Source organism: Eptatretus burgeri, chromosome 13, assembly GCF_056783735.1.
Source record: "Eptatretus burgeri isolate ZD-2024b chromosome 13, Ebu_testis_v1, whole genome shotgun sequence".
NCBI lineage: Eukaryota > Metazoa > Chordata > Myxini > Myxiniformes > Myxinidae > Eptatretus > Eptatretus burgeri.
This window is the reverse complement of record NC_140973.1, coordinates 17,580,745-17,598,244: the sequence shown is the minus strand read 5'-3', so window position 1 is coordinate 17,598,244 and position 17,500 is coordinate 17,580,745.

Genomic DNA, 17,500 nt, shown 5'->3' with positions numbered 1-17,500 from the left:
CATGAGATGATGATGCAATGCAAGCAGAATGTCCTGGAGGGGAGAGGAATTGAACTGACTCTGGAGGCGGTTCCACAAATGTGAGAAAAGACGAGCGAAAGACTTGAGGCATGCTGGAATTTACTGGAATTTAAGACTGGAATTTGGGAGTTTAAACAGGATGAGAGTGACTGAAAGAATGTGTGCATCTTGGAGGAATTGGGAGGGGTCAGAGGGTTCAAAGAGCAACAGAAGCTCGACCAGAAGAGGCAGTAGAGCAAAAAAAGAGAGGTTGCAATCCTGTCTGCAATGAGAGAGCAGCAAGCCTTGTACCTCTGCATAATTAAATGCATTCTAAGTATGTGAAAACATAAAGTATGTGAAAAAGTGTTTCAGAAAGTGTTTGTGGCTCCACAACTGGTTCTATGAAAATAAAACATTTGATGCTACATTTGTTTTTGTCAATGATGATGAAGATACGAGTTAATCCACATAAATTACTGGAAAATGTATATGTCATGAAAACCCTGATGTGATGATGACGTCAGCAGAGCAGTTTTCCTCTCTGGTGGGGAAGTAGGAAGAGGCCGTTAACCTTAACCCTCACCTTGTAAGAGCAAAGAAGAACAACAACTACATAGTTCTAAGCAAAATTCCCTATCTCCTCCTTTCGGCAGGTTTAGTGCTGCCAAATCAGTCCCACGGCAAGAATTACACTGGGTGGTTTGCCTTTGCCTTCCCAGCAGTACTCAGGGCAGAACTTGTAATTTGTTCAGGATACCACCAATAACTTGTCTACTCTTCATGATATACTGTGGGATATTTAACATCCACCAACTACTGCTAGCAGATGGGACACCCGGCTGATTGCCCTCCGACAAATGGAAGACTTTTGCTGCAAATGCCCTGCCTTCAAGGCACCAATTTGACAGTTTATGTTTGTGTCGGGAATCAAACCCACACAAGACAGATCATAGACAAATCTGCACCATCCTGTCAAGATCCCTTTCCTCCAATGTCCTCCCAAACCCATCTCCCCCATCACTTATCCCCCTTCTTTCATATAATCCTCTCTTTCCTTGTGAAAAATATTCGAGAATCTTGAAAGCTAAAAATATGGTGTCTATCAGACTGACATGACAGACTCAAGTTTAATGACAGTTACAGTAGTAAACAGCAAGTTGGCTCAATGCACAATTTCTAAGTAAACGAGATATCCACAATTACAGAGCGCATCCCCTGGCCTCCGCGATCAAATGAGGGCCAAATTCCTTTCGGACTGCCATATGACACTGACCTTCAACATTTAGGGATAGAGTGTAAATAAAGAAAATGTGTCACCATCTACAATCTATCCATTAAATTCAACACCATGAAAATCGGAGGAAAATTATTCGAGCTATGGTCAAAAAGGTGTTTTATCTTAATTAGGTCACAATCCGAAAAAAGTAGGTGAAGGACGCAAATCAAATTTCAGGTGCACAACTTCAGTGCAGATCCACTATTATGACGCAAGAACATTTTGCAAGGCCTTTGAGATTCCTCAATGGCAAAAATTGAGCGATGACCACCATCTTTCAAACTGCCATTTGACCTTTAACCCGGAGGGGTATAATGCAATGCAAGGATAAATGTGACGAGCTTGAGAGCTAGGGTATCGAGGGAGGGAAATTTCATTCTGATCGGACTAACTTAGACGAGGTATGGTGAAAAATGTTAAAATGCCTATAATTGTGTCATGACCTTAAAATTAGGTCAAGGCCAAAAATGTCGACCCGCATACTTTTTATTCATATTATTGATACATAGTTTGTTTTCAAAAGTCCCGACGGGCGAGAGAGAGCTGAGAAATTGGCAGTGAAGGAAGAAAAAAAAAATGCTGGCTTAGTACTCCGAGGAATCAAAGAAACTCCGAGGTACCATTAAAAAGAGGGGGCACTAACTGTAGAAACAAAGCCCAAAGCAGCTATAAGCCCCCCCCCATCCCAATCCTATAAGGAGAGAACTACTTGACAATTGAAGATTTCAAATAAAATCATTCAAAGCTATTTCAAACTAAACTTTATGCAATATGCAGGCGAATGTAATATAATCTTCTGGTGGAAAGTATGATCAGGTCTAAAAGATAAATATGGAACATGGGGAGACAGGGATAGGAACGGAGATGAAGCAAAGATGGACTGCACACTTTTTGATAAGTATTCTGTAGATATTCGTTTCTGAGTACATGTCTATGCTCTTCATCCTTTCCTATCGTTCTGGTTATTTGTCACCTTCCAGACCCAAAATGAAACGATACATAGAAAAACAAAACAGCCTGATTGTTTTTATTAAAGTGAACACAATTGTTGTCTGATCGCTTATCTTTTCATCCACCTTAATTTATATTTTTATGGTGATTCCAAGCTCATGGAGGAGTTTATACATCACTTTCAGGACATTTGTAGACGTCTCTGAGCTTTCACACGAATCGCAGAGACATTATGGTCCACAATTAACAAACATATCTTTACAAGCCGGTAGGCGACATGGCTGCTCGCTCTAGATGGAAAGCTGGCCGACGCGACTAGCCGATATTCATGTACATGCTATCAATCAATTTAGCACAATAAATATGATTATCACAGCCCTCTTAGTTTGCGCCCAGAAACCCACCTTGTGAAATTTCAGGCATGTTTCCAAAGAGACTCTAACGAATGGCAGCCCTGGTAATTCCATTTATTTATTCGCTAAAGATTTTATTTTTTTATATGATACTGTAAGACATTCTCCTTGGGCACAAAAAAAAACAGGTCCCTCGGAGGTCCAGTTTCGGAGGTATTGATTTTTTGTACAGTCCACAATAAGTGTACGATGTACGATAAAGTATTTTAGCTGTTGCAAAGCAACGGAGGTGTGCATAGCAACCATTCATTTTTGTATACATGCTAGCCACATTGTACACATTTCACCCAAGTTTCATAAAAATCAGACTCTTTCTCTTTGAGATATTCGCAATTAACCGTTTCTGAAATGTTCGACATGTACTCGCTCAAAACCTATCTCCTCCTACAAATATTTTTTGTTAGGGCTGCAAATTGGCATGAAGGGAGCTAGATAGATTGCGCACAGAACTCTAAGCTTCGATTTTTCGATTTTTTTTTTTGATTTTTTAACCACTTTAAAGGGCCGTTGCCATGCCGTTGCTTGGGGCCAGGGTCCCATATTCGAAAGCAAACGATTCCCAGAAATATTGGTCCTACCTACCAAATTTCATTGGAATCGGTTGAGTGGTTTAGCCCCTAGGCTTGACCAAAGTTTCGTGGACAGACAGACAGATGGAAATGTCCAGAATAAGGGTGCTCTAAGAGCAGCCAATTGGGAATCGTGTGCTTTATATAGGTATAGACCCTATAAACCCCATTTGTGAGCAAGATGTCTCAAAAAGTTCTGGACAGATTCGGACGAAATCTGGTGGACATATTGGGTGTGTGAAAAGGATGAAATAATTGTTTTGGTGAAGATGTAGATCAGAGAATTATTGATTTTAAAAAGTAATTCTTCACCATTGAAAGATAAGGTGAAAATGATATTTATCACAAAACTTGGTAGGAATGACAGATGACAAAACTTGGTGAACGAGTCTCATAGCTGACAAGAACAAGCTAATTAGCCTTTGGTTTAGGTTCAGATGCTGTTCAGCCTGGCGGAGGTATGTGCTCTACTGAGTACTGTTATGGTTTTTAGCTCACCTGGAACATAGTTCCGGGGAGCTTATGGAATGGCGCGTCGTCCGTCCGTCCGTCTGTCCGTCTATCCACAAATACTTGCAACTTCTCTGAAACTTCACATGTGATTTCAATGAAAGTTTACCACAACGTTCAACACCGTGAATGTAACAAATTTTGTTCATGGCATGAAATTTTGGGAAATTAGGGGGTCTATGGGGTTGTCCCACAAAATAGGTATTTGCGTTCTTATCAGAAACTACACATGCAATTCCAATGAAACTTGACTACAACCTTCATCACCCATGATGTAGCAAAGATGATTCACGACATTGCTATAACATTGGTACATTCGTTCATTGGTACATTTTCCTAATTCCTTCCCACATTGACTTCCTCCTCCAGTATCATTATTTTACCAGGTTAGCACCCAGGGGTATTGCCCCTATTTGTTTTATTGCATTTTATATGTTGTTACATCTCATTGCGAATTCCGTACTAAACCGCACACACACTTGTTCGACGGACGTAAACGAGTTTCCACAGAAGGCACAGCCACAAAACCTCGAGCCTTTATATACAGAACAACAAGGCTCATGTGTAATGTGTTGATTTGCCGTTTAATCGATGCTCCTGTATTTTATATTGATGTCCAACTGTCAACCTTCAAAGGAAATTCCACAGCTTACAATTCTGCTGTGGACAGACTCTTGCTTGACGAGATTTGTTGTCAATAAATAAACGTCGCTTATGGCGCCTCATATCAAAAGCACTTCAAACAGGTATCTGCGTGCGAGTCTACGTATGAGATTGTATGATGGATGAAGGTTGATCGATAAGTCTGTGGCTCAAAAATAAAATTCGATAAAATAGAGATGGGTTTGTCGAACTTTTAAGTAGGGCCATGATAAAGAAAATTGTTGAAAAGGGTTAAACTTAAGAGCAGTTTGAAATGTTACCGAATTGCAAGCATACACCACCATTCCAAGTGTCGCCATGGCCATAAACCACCACAATAAACCCTCCACCACCTTCACCTCTTCTCCTTCTGCGGCCATTCCCGCATCACTTGTGAACGTCGAGTGTCAGGCTGTCCTGGCCTCGTACAGGGCGCGCGCTGAGCCGCGGGTGCAAAAAGCGGCCTTTCCGAGGAAAGGTCGGATCAGGAATGATACACGCCCACTTCCGATCCGTCCAATCATTAAGCGTGGGGCGATTTGGCCCCGCCTCCAGGCGCGTCGGAGTAGAATCGATATATGCAAATTCGAGGATCAGGGGAGGTTCACGCCCACTTTTCCTCCGTCCAATGGGCGAGCGTGGCTCCGCCCCCGAGCTCATCCTGATCCGGAAATTTGCATATGGGTTCTCCTGCCGCACTATAAAGCGCCGAGCGCGGGGCGAATTCAGTCAGTTTTCTGTTTTGGGCTCGGGCGAGTTGGAGAGGTGTGGCGGCGGCGGAGTGTGGCAGCAACAGTCAAGACGGGTCTGGAGGAGAGTCGGTCTGTCGGGGTTCGGAGTCTGTCGGGGAGCTGCAGAGAGGGGAAGCCGGGAACGCGGTCGAGGTCGCAGTGGAGTCGCTCGTTGCGGACCCAAGCAAGCCAGCTATCCTCTTTCCCCAGAGCATCAACAACCCCCCGTTTCCCCCAGCGCTGAGATAGTGCGAAAAGGGGGCCCCGTTCCAACCCCATTCCAAGCAGTGCCAACGAAACCCGCGGAGGAGCGCGGAGTCGGGGCACCGCCGCCATTTTGCGGCTCATCACAAGACGGGTAGGCTCCGCCCGGCCTCGCGCCCACAGACCACGTCTGCCCCCTTGTCGTTGAGGGTGGCCCTTTCTTTTGCTTTTGAGTATATGTGTTGTCGGTGCCGTCTGTAAAGTAAAACTGTGTAAGTGTTGCCGTGTGCTCGCGTAGTCGGTAGTAGATCTGCATTGTTGTGTTCCTTTTGTTACATTTGCTTTTGGTGCATAATTGTTGTAATTGTATATGTGCGCTATCCGTGTGCCGCGGAATAAATGTGCCTCATGTTGAACTGTTTTTCCCGTTTCCCTTCGTCTTTTCTTTAATTGAATCTCCATCTTACTTCACGTAAAGGGTTGATAGTGGGCTAAATACGCTCAATAAAATTAATCGGAACCGTCGAGGTTGACGATAGCACCGCTCGGTTATCCCGATAGTATGGAACGGGTCGCTTAAGTGGCCCGTGTCCAGGGTCGACCTGCGGCGAGGTGCGATCGCCCGGTCTACCCCCCATGTGGGTACTTAGGTAGGTCAAATTTGGCGAACAACCCTATCCCACGCGGGGGGCCGATTGGCACGATCGTGGTGAGGCCGAAAGGCCCACCCGTGACTAGTTCCCGGCGTTAGTCCGAGAGGGTCATGACGGAATTGTCCGTCCGGTGGGCGACGTGCCGCGATTCGAGTTACGTGGCCGCTCACACGCCGGCGGGCGCGAATTCGCAACAATATATATATATATATATATATATATATATATATATATATATATATATATATATATATATATATATATATATTCTTCTTCTTCCTCTTTTGGGTTGCTCCCGTTCGGGGTCGCCACAGCGGATCAACCGCTCCATTTCGCTCTATCCTCCACATCTTCCATTGACACTCCAACCACCCGCATGTCCACCCTCACCGCATCCATGAACCTCTTCTTTGGCCTTCCTCTTCTCCTCCTGCCTGGCGGCTCCATCTTCAAACATCCTTCTCCCGATATACTCCGTTTCCCTCCTGTGCACATGTCCAAACCATCTCAATCTCGCCTCTCTCACTTTGTTTCCAAACCGTCCTACCTGTGCTGTTCCTCTCACATACTCATTTCTTATCCTATCCATCCTCGTCCCTCCCAACGAGAATCGCAGCATCTTTAACTCTGCCACCTCCAGCTCCGCTTCCTGTCTTATTGTTAGTGCCACCGCCTCCAAACCATACAACATAGCTGGTCTCACTACCGTCTTAGAAACTTTCCCCTTCACTCTTGCAGCTACCCTTCTGTCACAAATCACTCCTGCAACTCTTCTCCACCCACTCCATCCTGCCTGCACTCTCTTTTTCACTTCTCTCCCACACTCTCCGTTACTTTGGACAGTTGATCCCAAGTATTTAAACCAATCCACCTTCCCCACCTCAACTCCTTGCAACTGCACCATACCGCCACCCTCCCTCTCATTTACGCACATGTACTCCGTCTTACTCCTACTGACTAACATTCCCCTTCTCTCCAGTGCGTACCTCCACCTCTCAAGGCTCGATTCAGCCTGCTCCCTACTCTCCCGACAGATCATGATGTCATCCGCGAACATCATAGTCCATGGAGACTCCAGTCTGATATCGTCCGTCAACCTGTCCATCACCATTGCAAACAGGAAAGGGCTCAGAGTCGATCCTTGGTGCAATCCTACTTTAACCTTAAACCGGTCCGTCATTCCTACCGCACACCTCACCGCTGTCACACTGTCCTCATACATATCCTGCACGATCCTCACATACTTCTCCACCACTCCCGACTTCCTCATACAATGCCACAACTCCTCTCTTGGCACCCTATAATAAGCTTTCTCTAAATCCACAAACACACTGTAACTCTTTCTGGCCTTCCCTATACTTCTCCATCAACATTCTCAAAGCAAACATCGCATCAGTGGTGCTCTTTCCTGGCATAAACCCATATTGCTGCTCACAGGTCGTCACCTCTCCTCTCAACCGAGCTTCCACTACTCTTTCCCACAACTTCATGGTGTGGCTTAACAACTTTATCCCTCTGTAATTTCCACAGCTCTGCACATCACCCTTATTCTTGAAATATATATATATATATATATATATATATATATATATATATATATATATATATATATATATATATATATATATATATATATATATATATATATATATATATATATATATAAAATATGCACGTAAAAAAATATATCGTCACCCGCATAACAAAAGTGCCTCAGTCATTTTATTCCTTGATGAAGCTTTGGCACTTTTGTTTTGAGCGTAACGATATATATATATATATATATATATATATATATATATATATATATATATATATATATATATATATATATATATATATAATATAAAAAGGTAATATATAAGCGTAACGATATATAGGATAAAAAGGTTCTGTTCGGGGTCGAAAAGGAAGAGGAAGAAGATCGGTACCGAAAGACTGTTTTGGTGGAGGCTGTTGTGCTGGGAGCGTGCTTGTTGTTGCGCTGATTCGGCCCTGGTTTCATCGTGTCTTGCAGCCTTGCTGAGCCTCGTGCCTCACCTTGGTTGGCTCTGGGGTTCTGCTGGCTTGGAGTACGGGGTCGAACGGCGGGCGGACCTGCCTCCCTCTCATGCTCGCAATTTGTCGCCAGAACTGGTTCCCTGGCGGCTGTGAGCGGACTTGGGCCAAGAACAGGAGGTCGACAGCACCACGGTTTCTCCTGCCCCCCTGACGAGAGCAAGGCCAGCTCGTCCGACGCCAATCCAGGGACTGTTGCGTCCACACCACGGTCCAGCCTGACCACCAGGAATAGCTACGTTTTGTGTGTGTGTGTGTGTGTGTGTGTGTGTGTGTGTGTGTGTGTGTGTGTGTGTGTGTGTGTGTGTGTGTGTGTGTGTGTGTGTGTGTGTGTGTGTGTGTGTGTGTGTGTGTGTTTGTGTGTGTGTGTACCTGGCGCCTTAGAGGGTTTGAGATTTGTATATTCATTGGAATTGTCTGTGTTTTCCCCACGCCCGATCCCACACCATCCTGTCGAATCGCCCCGGATCCCTCTTCTTGCCGAGTCTTGTTATTTCTGGTTAGAGGAATAAACGTTATCAACTCAGTGAAAAGCGACTCGTGCCACCTTCCTCGTCCCGTTTGCGGTAGAGCGATTAGAACCGCCATCTTTGGGTTATAAATAAATAAACCGCCTCCATCGTTTCGGCTCATTCTACGTTGGCGGGACTGTTCAAGTCCCGTGGACGTCACAATATATACATATACATATATATATACATATATACATATATATATATATATATATATATACACATTATAAAAAATGTATAATATACATTAAATATATATTAAAAAAAAAATATATATATATATATATATATATATATATATATATATATATATATATATATATATATATATATATATATATATATATATGTCCTCTTCAAATTTCGGCTGCTCCCGTTAGGGGTCGCCACAGCGGATCATCCGTTATGATCCGCATAATGATTTGGCACAGGTTTTACGCCGGATACCCTTCCTGATGCAACCCTGGTCGCCTCTTACAACACAGGGATATGGTACACCTATTTTAACCAGGGTATACACCGGCCCAGTATACTGGTACTCATTTCGCCGACCTCGGAAGGATGACAGGCTGAGTCAACCCCCTTTGTGTATTATTCAGTGGCCCAACGGGGCTTGAACTCAGGACCTTTTGGATCCCAAGCCGCTGCCCTAACCACTGCGCCAACACCAGGCTATCTATATATATATATATATATATATATATATATATATATATATATATATATATATATATATATATATATATATATATATATATATATATATATATATATATATATATATATATATATATATATATATATATATATATATATATATATATATATATATATATATATATATATATATATATATATATATATATATATATATATATATATATATAAATAAAATATACACATAAAATATAACATATTTATATAAGATATAAAAAATGTATATAAAAAAAAATGTAAAATATTTGTATAAATTATTATATATACAGTATATTTATTTTTTTGGTTTCTAAAATATGTGAGGGCCAGCCAATAATTAACCTTAAAATGGCGATATAAATTTGAGAATGTAATGTGTGTCGTTGTGGAAGACATGTTTTGTCAATGGGTAAAAGTCATGTTTTGCCTGTTTTAGATCTGGTAACACTGAGTGTATGACATCACTAGAGCAGTTCCAAGATTGTGGCTTCCTTAGAAGCATGCTCCAGGTCGGAGCAACGTTGTCATCCGTTTCTTGGGAAGTGAGGGTGTGAATCTAAGTGAAATCCATCGCAGGATGAAGATGCAATATGGTGACGCATGTTTATCACTATCGCAAGTGTACGACTGGGACAGGAAGTTTAAAGGTGGAGTGCCCAGTGTGGCAGACGCTGCTCGCTCGGGCCGGCCTCACACAGCTGACACACCAGAAATGGTTGCAGTAGTTGAGCCCGTGCTACAGGAAAACCATCACATTATGCTGGATGAAGATGTCTCCGAATTGAACATTAGCCATGGTTTAGAACACCATATCATTTACAACGTGCTGGGGGTTCTGCAAAGTGTCTGCAAGGTGGGTACCAAGAAAACCCACACCCGAACTGAAAGAACAGCGAGTGGACGCAAGTGAAGAACTTCTGCGACATTACGAAACAGAAGGTGATGCTTTCTTACAGCGCGTAGTGACTGGAGATGAAAGCTGGGTCCACTACTTTCAGCTAGAAACGAAGAGGGCAAGCATAAAGTGGGGCCATTCAACTTCACCAAAGGCCAAAAAATTCCACACACAGCCCTCTGCTGGAAAAGTGATGCTGACACTCTTTTGGGATAGCAGAGGCCCACTTGTAGAGCATTACATGCCCAGAGGGACCACAGTCACCAGTGCATCACACTGCAACCTCCTTAAAAATCATCTGAAACAATCAAATCAGCAATCAGATCAAAACGTCGTGGACTTCTCACTACTGGTGTTTTTCTGCAGCATTACAATGCTCGGCCCCATACTTCCCACGCTACAGCTGCAACAATTGAGGACATGCATTTTGAGTGTCCTCCTCATCCACCCTACCCACGAGACCTCGCCCCTTCAGATTACTACATATTTTGGCCACTTAAAGAGGTGCTTGGTGGAACTACTTTCCCGATCCGATGAAGAGGTCCAAGAGGTGGTGCACGAATGCCTCCACAAGCAGCCAAAATATTTTTTCTCGGAGGAATCCAGACTTTAGAAAAGCGCTGGAAGAAAATTGCATTGAACGCATTGGAGATTATATTGAAAAATAACACAGTTGTTACACATGCACATGCAATAAACAATTTGTGAAAAATATTTTAAGGTTACTTCTTGACTGCTCCTCATATATGTATATATTTCAATTGAAATAAAGTTATTCCTCTGTCATAGAATGATGTCTGTAGATAGACAGACAAAGCAAATCAATTGTTTAACCACACTTTTGCTTCGTGAGCATGGGGAAATAACTAAGCTGTAAACTTTTAAATAAAGAACTCATTCTGATCACTCATCCTTGATTTACTCTATTTCGACATTCATCAAATATATAATGCTTACTGTATATTTACGACCCTCACCAGAGGTTATTACCTCCACCAACGATTCAGCCCTGTCTGTCTGTTTCTTTGTCTGTGAACAGGATACAGCATCTCAAAAAGTTGTCGATGGAATCGGATGAAATTTGCGAGACAGGTTGGGTGTGTTACAAGGAAGAATCGATTAAATTTATGTGAATATCCAAATCCAAATCCGATAATTTTTTTAAGTGAGTGTATGACGAGGAAAAATCGAATAGGTCTATGTGAATATCCGAATCCGGATCCGATAATTTTTTTAAGTGAATCTTCACCATTGAGAGATAGAGCCAAAAACGATTGATAATCTCAAAAATTGTGGACGAGTTATGACAAAACTAGGTGGATTAGTTGGGTCGGTAACAAGAACAAGCCAATTTATATTGCGGTTCAGGTCCGGATCCAGATCCGGCCGATCAGTGGGATATAAAAGGTAAACTCTTCAGCCCGGCAGAAGGATGCGCTCTCCTGAGTGCTGTCGTAGTTGCATTTGGGTCCGTTTGTTAGTTTGTCTGTATATATGGTGCTCACGTAGGCCACAAAGGCCACTGAGTGGTAGGCAGTGTTACACCTCTATAAAGTACATACTATTGTAACATAAGTATGTCTATAAAATAGGCATGATTGTAACGTGAATATATAATCATAAATGTGTGTGTGTCTTCCATAACTCCAAAACCATGAAACTTCACAGCCTGAAACTTTGCATGCATACTAAGGGAACTCCAAGGGATTGAATGGATGAAAACTGGGTGTTTGGGTAAATTTAACAGCCCCTTTTGAGGATAATTAACGGGGTGCTCATTATGAAAACAATAAAAACAGACTTACCCTTGGTCAGCCTGCTTTCCTCTCGCAGGGGTCTTAAGCAGTCATTTTGTTTCAGCCTGCTCAAAAATGCCTTGCATTGGAACCACGATGTAGTCTCATGGACTAATTAAAGTATACAATCAAAATCTGTGTTCAGATTTGAGGATCGAACCTCGTAGAATAAATGAGTCAAAATCTGGAGTGAAAGGTGAAAATTTTATTTTTAAATTTGTGATTCTTATAACTAAACGTATTTATTTGAGCAAGGCTGTGATCCCTCCTTTTCCATACACAAGAAAATACAAATATGTAATTAATTAGTCAGGAGGGTGGGGGAATTCCCAAGAGATTTTTTTTTCAACTTCTTTTTTTTTTAGAAGTTATTATGTACATGTACACTTAAAATAAGTTATATAACAGGTACGCATTGACATGTACAGTACACGTACACTTTAAAGTTATATTAAATATGTACGTCCACTTTCATACACTCATCATCACATCTGAGTTTGTGTACATTAAAAAAAAAATGCACATTTACATTACAACAAAAAATAGTCATGATTCTATCGTACAAAAGTAGGACAGTACCTGTAAATGCTGCAGAGATGTCCAGGGGTGTGTTCAGTTACTAAGCGGCTCGGCAGCACTTGCCAAGCCAGCCATTCCGCATCAATGGTTTTCAATAGAGTGCTTGCTTGACTGCATAAGCCACTTGGTGAGTGCTCTACAAGAAACTTGGTAACTGAACACACCCCAGATTCATTACATGACTATGAGGATAAACATCTATACCATGACTTATTTCAGCCATATCAATGAATCTGCATGATGAGCCTCATCAGCCATGGCTTTGTGTTAGCAAGACTCAAGGAACTGTTTACCGTGCACACTGTACTTGTTTAGCAGGGTATGTAAAGTTATGCCTACATATTATTTCTATAATATATTTTCCAAAAATATTTTTCAACATTTTATGAAAAGTCATGTTTATATTTCTTTACTGCGAAGCCAACATGTCTTACCACCCCCACTATACATAAATTCACCGTATTAGAAAAAAAAAATCGAATGTCCAAGGTCAGCAATTATATATAATCTTGATACAATATTTTACAAATTTGGAGAGGGTTGCAGTCATGCAACAGTCCTGCTTTTAAAGGTCCCATGACACTCAAAACTTTCTGGTTATTTATATATTGACTTGACCTTCCTTGTGAAGAAATCACCCATGTTTCTTTTTTTAAATAAAAAATGGGATAATGAGACCAATATTTCGAACATTTCTAGTGCTTTTCACAACTTGCTATGCCCCGCCCCTTAAAAAAGTTTATTTCAGCGAACCGCAGGTCACGTGACCGTTCACGTCATCTCCAGAACGCGACTCGCACAGAGTGGATTGATTAGATGTCACGCGCCGTATAAAGTATGTACAAATGCATTGTGCACATGTGTTTGCTATCTCACTGATCGTCATAATTCCTGTGATTGTTTTGCGAAAGTTTTTAAGAGTTTTAGTCTTACTTTCGAAAAGGCCTGCTCGTTGAATTGTTCGTTGGAACCAGCCTGCTGGGATAGGTACGATTCCACATACATGCAAGCCAGGTATGGCTGCACTCGACATACATGGGTTTATTCTAAAGTGAAGGTACTGCTTCCATTTCCATTGGCTTGCTATTCATTAACATTTAGCCATTAGCCAAAATGCTATAATAAATGAACAGGGAAAAATATGTTGGCACAACTATGAAAGACAAATTTATCTGTCCATTACACGGCCTCATAGCCTTGGGACTCTTATGCATTGACTTATACATTGTGTGCATGCTAAAACAAGTTACTTGTCAACTCAAAATTCTAGACTCGTCCGATAAATCCGTCGTCCGTCCGACTAGTCCGATAAATCTGACGTGCTGTAGCTTTCTTTTATTATTCTCTTTTCTTCATTGTTTGCTACTGGCGCTACATGACGACAGTAGGAATAAAGTAAATAAAAATGCAACAGAACGTCAGATTTATCGGACTACTCTCGACAATTGTGTCACAGGGTGTGTTCTGCACACAAGTTTTCATCGTATCCGGACAGTGAGATTGCTTCGTTTTATGCGCGGAGAGATACGGCCGATGACATGCGCTGGCCTTGCAATTCATTCGCTGCGGTGCAACATGTCCGCTGCGCTGCGCTGTTCACGTCAACTCACTAAAATATTTCTGATATCGAGCAGTATACAAGTCGAATTTACATTATTGAATTACGAATAGGATTTAGTCTAACCAGTTGTTATTGCCAAATCTTCCTTCGATGTCCTCCCGATCATCATGAACGCCGGGAATTCATCGCCAGTTTCCTCTGCTTGTCCTGCTTCGGGCTCGAACTGGTAAGGCCGTATTTCATTTCCAGCTGCTTGAACTTCACCTCCCGTGACTACGTTATCCGACAATTCTCCATCTGATTCAGACCAAAATCCTTCATTTCTCTCACACTCACTGTCGCTACAAGACAAATCAAAGTCCATGTCATCCATTATTCAAAACCAAATGTTTGATTTTTTAAAGCAGAAATGAACGAAGCGTTTGAGTCGATCAATCAAATGTGGAAACACACAAAGCCAATAGAATCACGTAGACCACCCACCCGAGTAATTTACGTGCAGCCTTTATCGTCCTGGAGATGACGTCATGTGGGTTACGCCTCTTTCAGTGGATTTCGGCAGAATTTTTAGGGGCGTTCCCGAAGAGGTTTGTTTTTTTAATTTTACAGAACGAGAATTGTGAAAAAATTGTCAGATCTGAAATCACGATGAAAAACTCCTATAGGACATATATATATATATATATATATATATATATATATATATATATATATATATATATATATATATATATGCAATTTCAGTACTTTTGGGTGTCATGGGACCTTTAAAGTTGATTAGCCATGCCGAACCGTTGCTTTGCTGACTGGTTTAATCAAAAGACACCGGTTTTTTTTGTATACATGGTCAAGGCTTGTAGAAGACAAAGTGCACTTCACAAACACATCGCATGTCTATCTGTATTTGAATGAGGATGTAAACATTTTTAACAAGTAGTTATTGTTGCTGTTGCTGTAATCATAGCTGTGGTTGTTGTTTCTTGAGTGCTCCTTCCATGTACAGTACTCATATATTTTTCTGTTGTTTCGAGAAGTATTATTAACTCACCTGGACTTTAGTCAGGTGAGCTTATGTGATTGAGCAGTGTCTATAAGTGAGTGAGTGAGTGAGTGAGTGAGTCAGTCAGTCAGAAAACACTTCAATCATTAACGCTTGAACCAAACACAAGATTTTGATGAAACTTGGCCGCAAGCTTCATATCAGATACCAAACGAAGGCTTATTGACCGCATCAAAATCTGCGCTCATTAAGGTGGTCTACATGAAGGTTTTGACCCCCCCCACAAAAAACACAACAATAAAATATGTGTTCTCTTCCCAAAACTACACACAGAATTTCAATGAAACTTGACCACAACTTTCATCATCCGTAATGTACCAAAGTGTATCGACCGCATCAAAATCTGCAATCATTAAGGGATATAAGTGGGGCAGGGGGTTTAACCCCACAAAAATTGGTATTTGCTCTCCATTCCGAAAGTACACACGCAATTTTGATGAAACTTGACCACAACCTTGATCACCCATGATGTACCAAAGTGTATCAACCGCATCAAAAGCTGTGCTCATTGAAGGGGTCTACAGGAAGGTTTTGATCCCCTCCCCCCAAAAATAAATAAATAAATAAATAGGTATTTGCTCTCTTCTCCGAAACTACACACACGACTTCGATAAAACTTGACCACAACCTTCATCGCCCATGATGTACCAAAAATAATTGTCTGCATAAAAAACTGCACTCATCAAGGGGGGGGGGGCGAAAATAGATATTTGCTCTCTTCGCCGAAACTACACACACGATTTCGATGAAACTTGACTACAAGGTTATTCACGGCATTAAAATAATTCAGGGTCTAAGGGGGTCTTGTGGGTGGGGGAGGGGGGGAAGTTGAGGGACTTGCTCCTGATCCAGGTGAGCTTCAGGACAAGGGGTCCTATTTTGATATATGAGCAAATACAACCCGTCGCTTCACTGATGGGAATATTGAGGGAGGGTGGGGGGAGTAAGAAGGAGGAGAGGGAGAGAGGAGGGAGGGAGACCAAGGAGGTGTAGGGGAGCAAGAAGGAGGGGGAGGGAAAGCAGCCTGAGGAGAGGGGCAAGGTAAAGCAGTGTGAGGGGAGGGTCCGCCTAGACATAACCACTGTACAGATGACAAGTGAAGGGGGGGGGGGAGAAAAAGAGGGTGGAGAGAGAGAGAGAGAGGTGGAGGAGCGAGAAGGTAGGGAGACCGAGGAGGGGTAGGGGAGCGAGGAAGGAGGGGATGTGAGGGGGGGTGGGAGAAGAGAAGGCAGCAAGAGGGGAGGGCAAGGTGAAGGCAATGTGAAGGGAGGGTCTGGCTAGACATAACCACCGTCCAGACACAACCACCAGCCAGGCATGTCCGGAGATAACCATGGTCTGGGCATAACCACCTTCCAGAGAAAGAGGGAGCGGAGAGAAAGAGAGGTGTGGGAGGTAGGGTGCTACACTGTATTAGTAGGGAGTGGAGCAAGGATTGTGGACAAAGACAGAGAGGGATGGGGGTAGGGGAGTTCGCAGAGAGAATATGTTCTGCTTTATGAACAACACACACACACACACACACACACACACACACACACACACACACACACACACACACACCTCGGAAATTGGGTGTTTTTCCCAGTGTATTGGCTTCGATGTCCATTGGCACACAAAATTATTGTACTTCCCTATCGTCTCAGGTCACTCACCTGCATCGCCATATATATATATATATATATATATATATATATATATATATATATATATATATATATATATATATATATATATATATATATATATATATATATATATATATATATATATATATATATATATATATATATATATATGTATATATATATATATGTATATATATATATATATATATATATATATATATATATATATATATATATATATACATTTACATATATATATAAATATACATATACATATATATATACATTTACATACATATATATATATATATATATATATACACACACACACACACACACACACACACACACACACACACACACACACACACACACACACACACACACACACACACACACACACACACACACACACACACACACACACACACACACACACACACACCTATGATATAGATATAATCACACATACATAAATATATAACCATACATATACATTGGGGTGTGTGTGTGTGTGTGTGTGTGTGTGTGTATATGTGTGTGTGTGTGTGTTTTTCTGTCGACTCTCTTACTAAATGCTGCTGTATCTGTATATAGTTAGGCAGGGATATAAAAGTTAGTCAAAGTCAGCAAATTAGCAATGAAAGAAAATGCATGCTTTGCATAATAATTCACGATGACATTTTCCTTCAAACATGGTCCATGTCATACGCAGAGAATGATTTGTTGAATATTTGTAACAATTACCTGCAAAAAATACGAT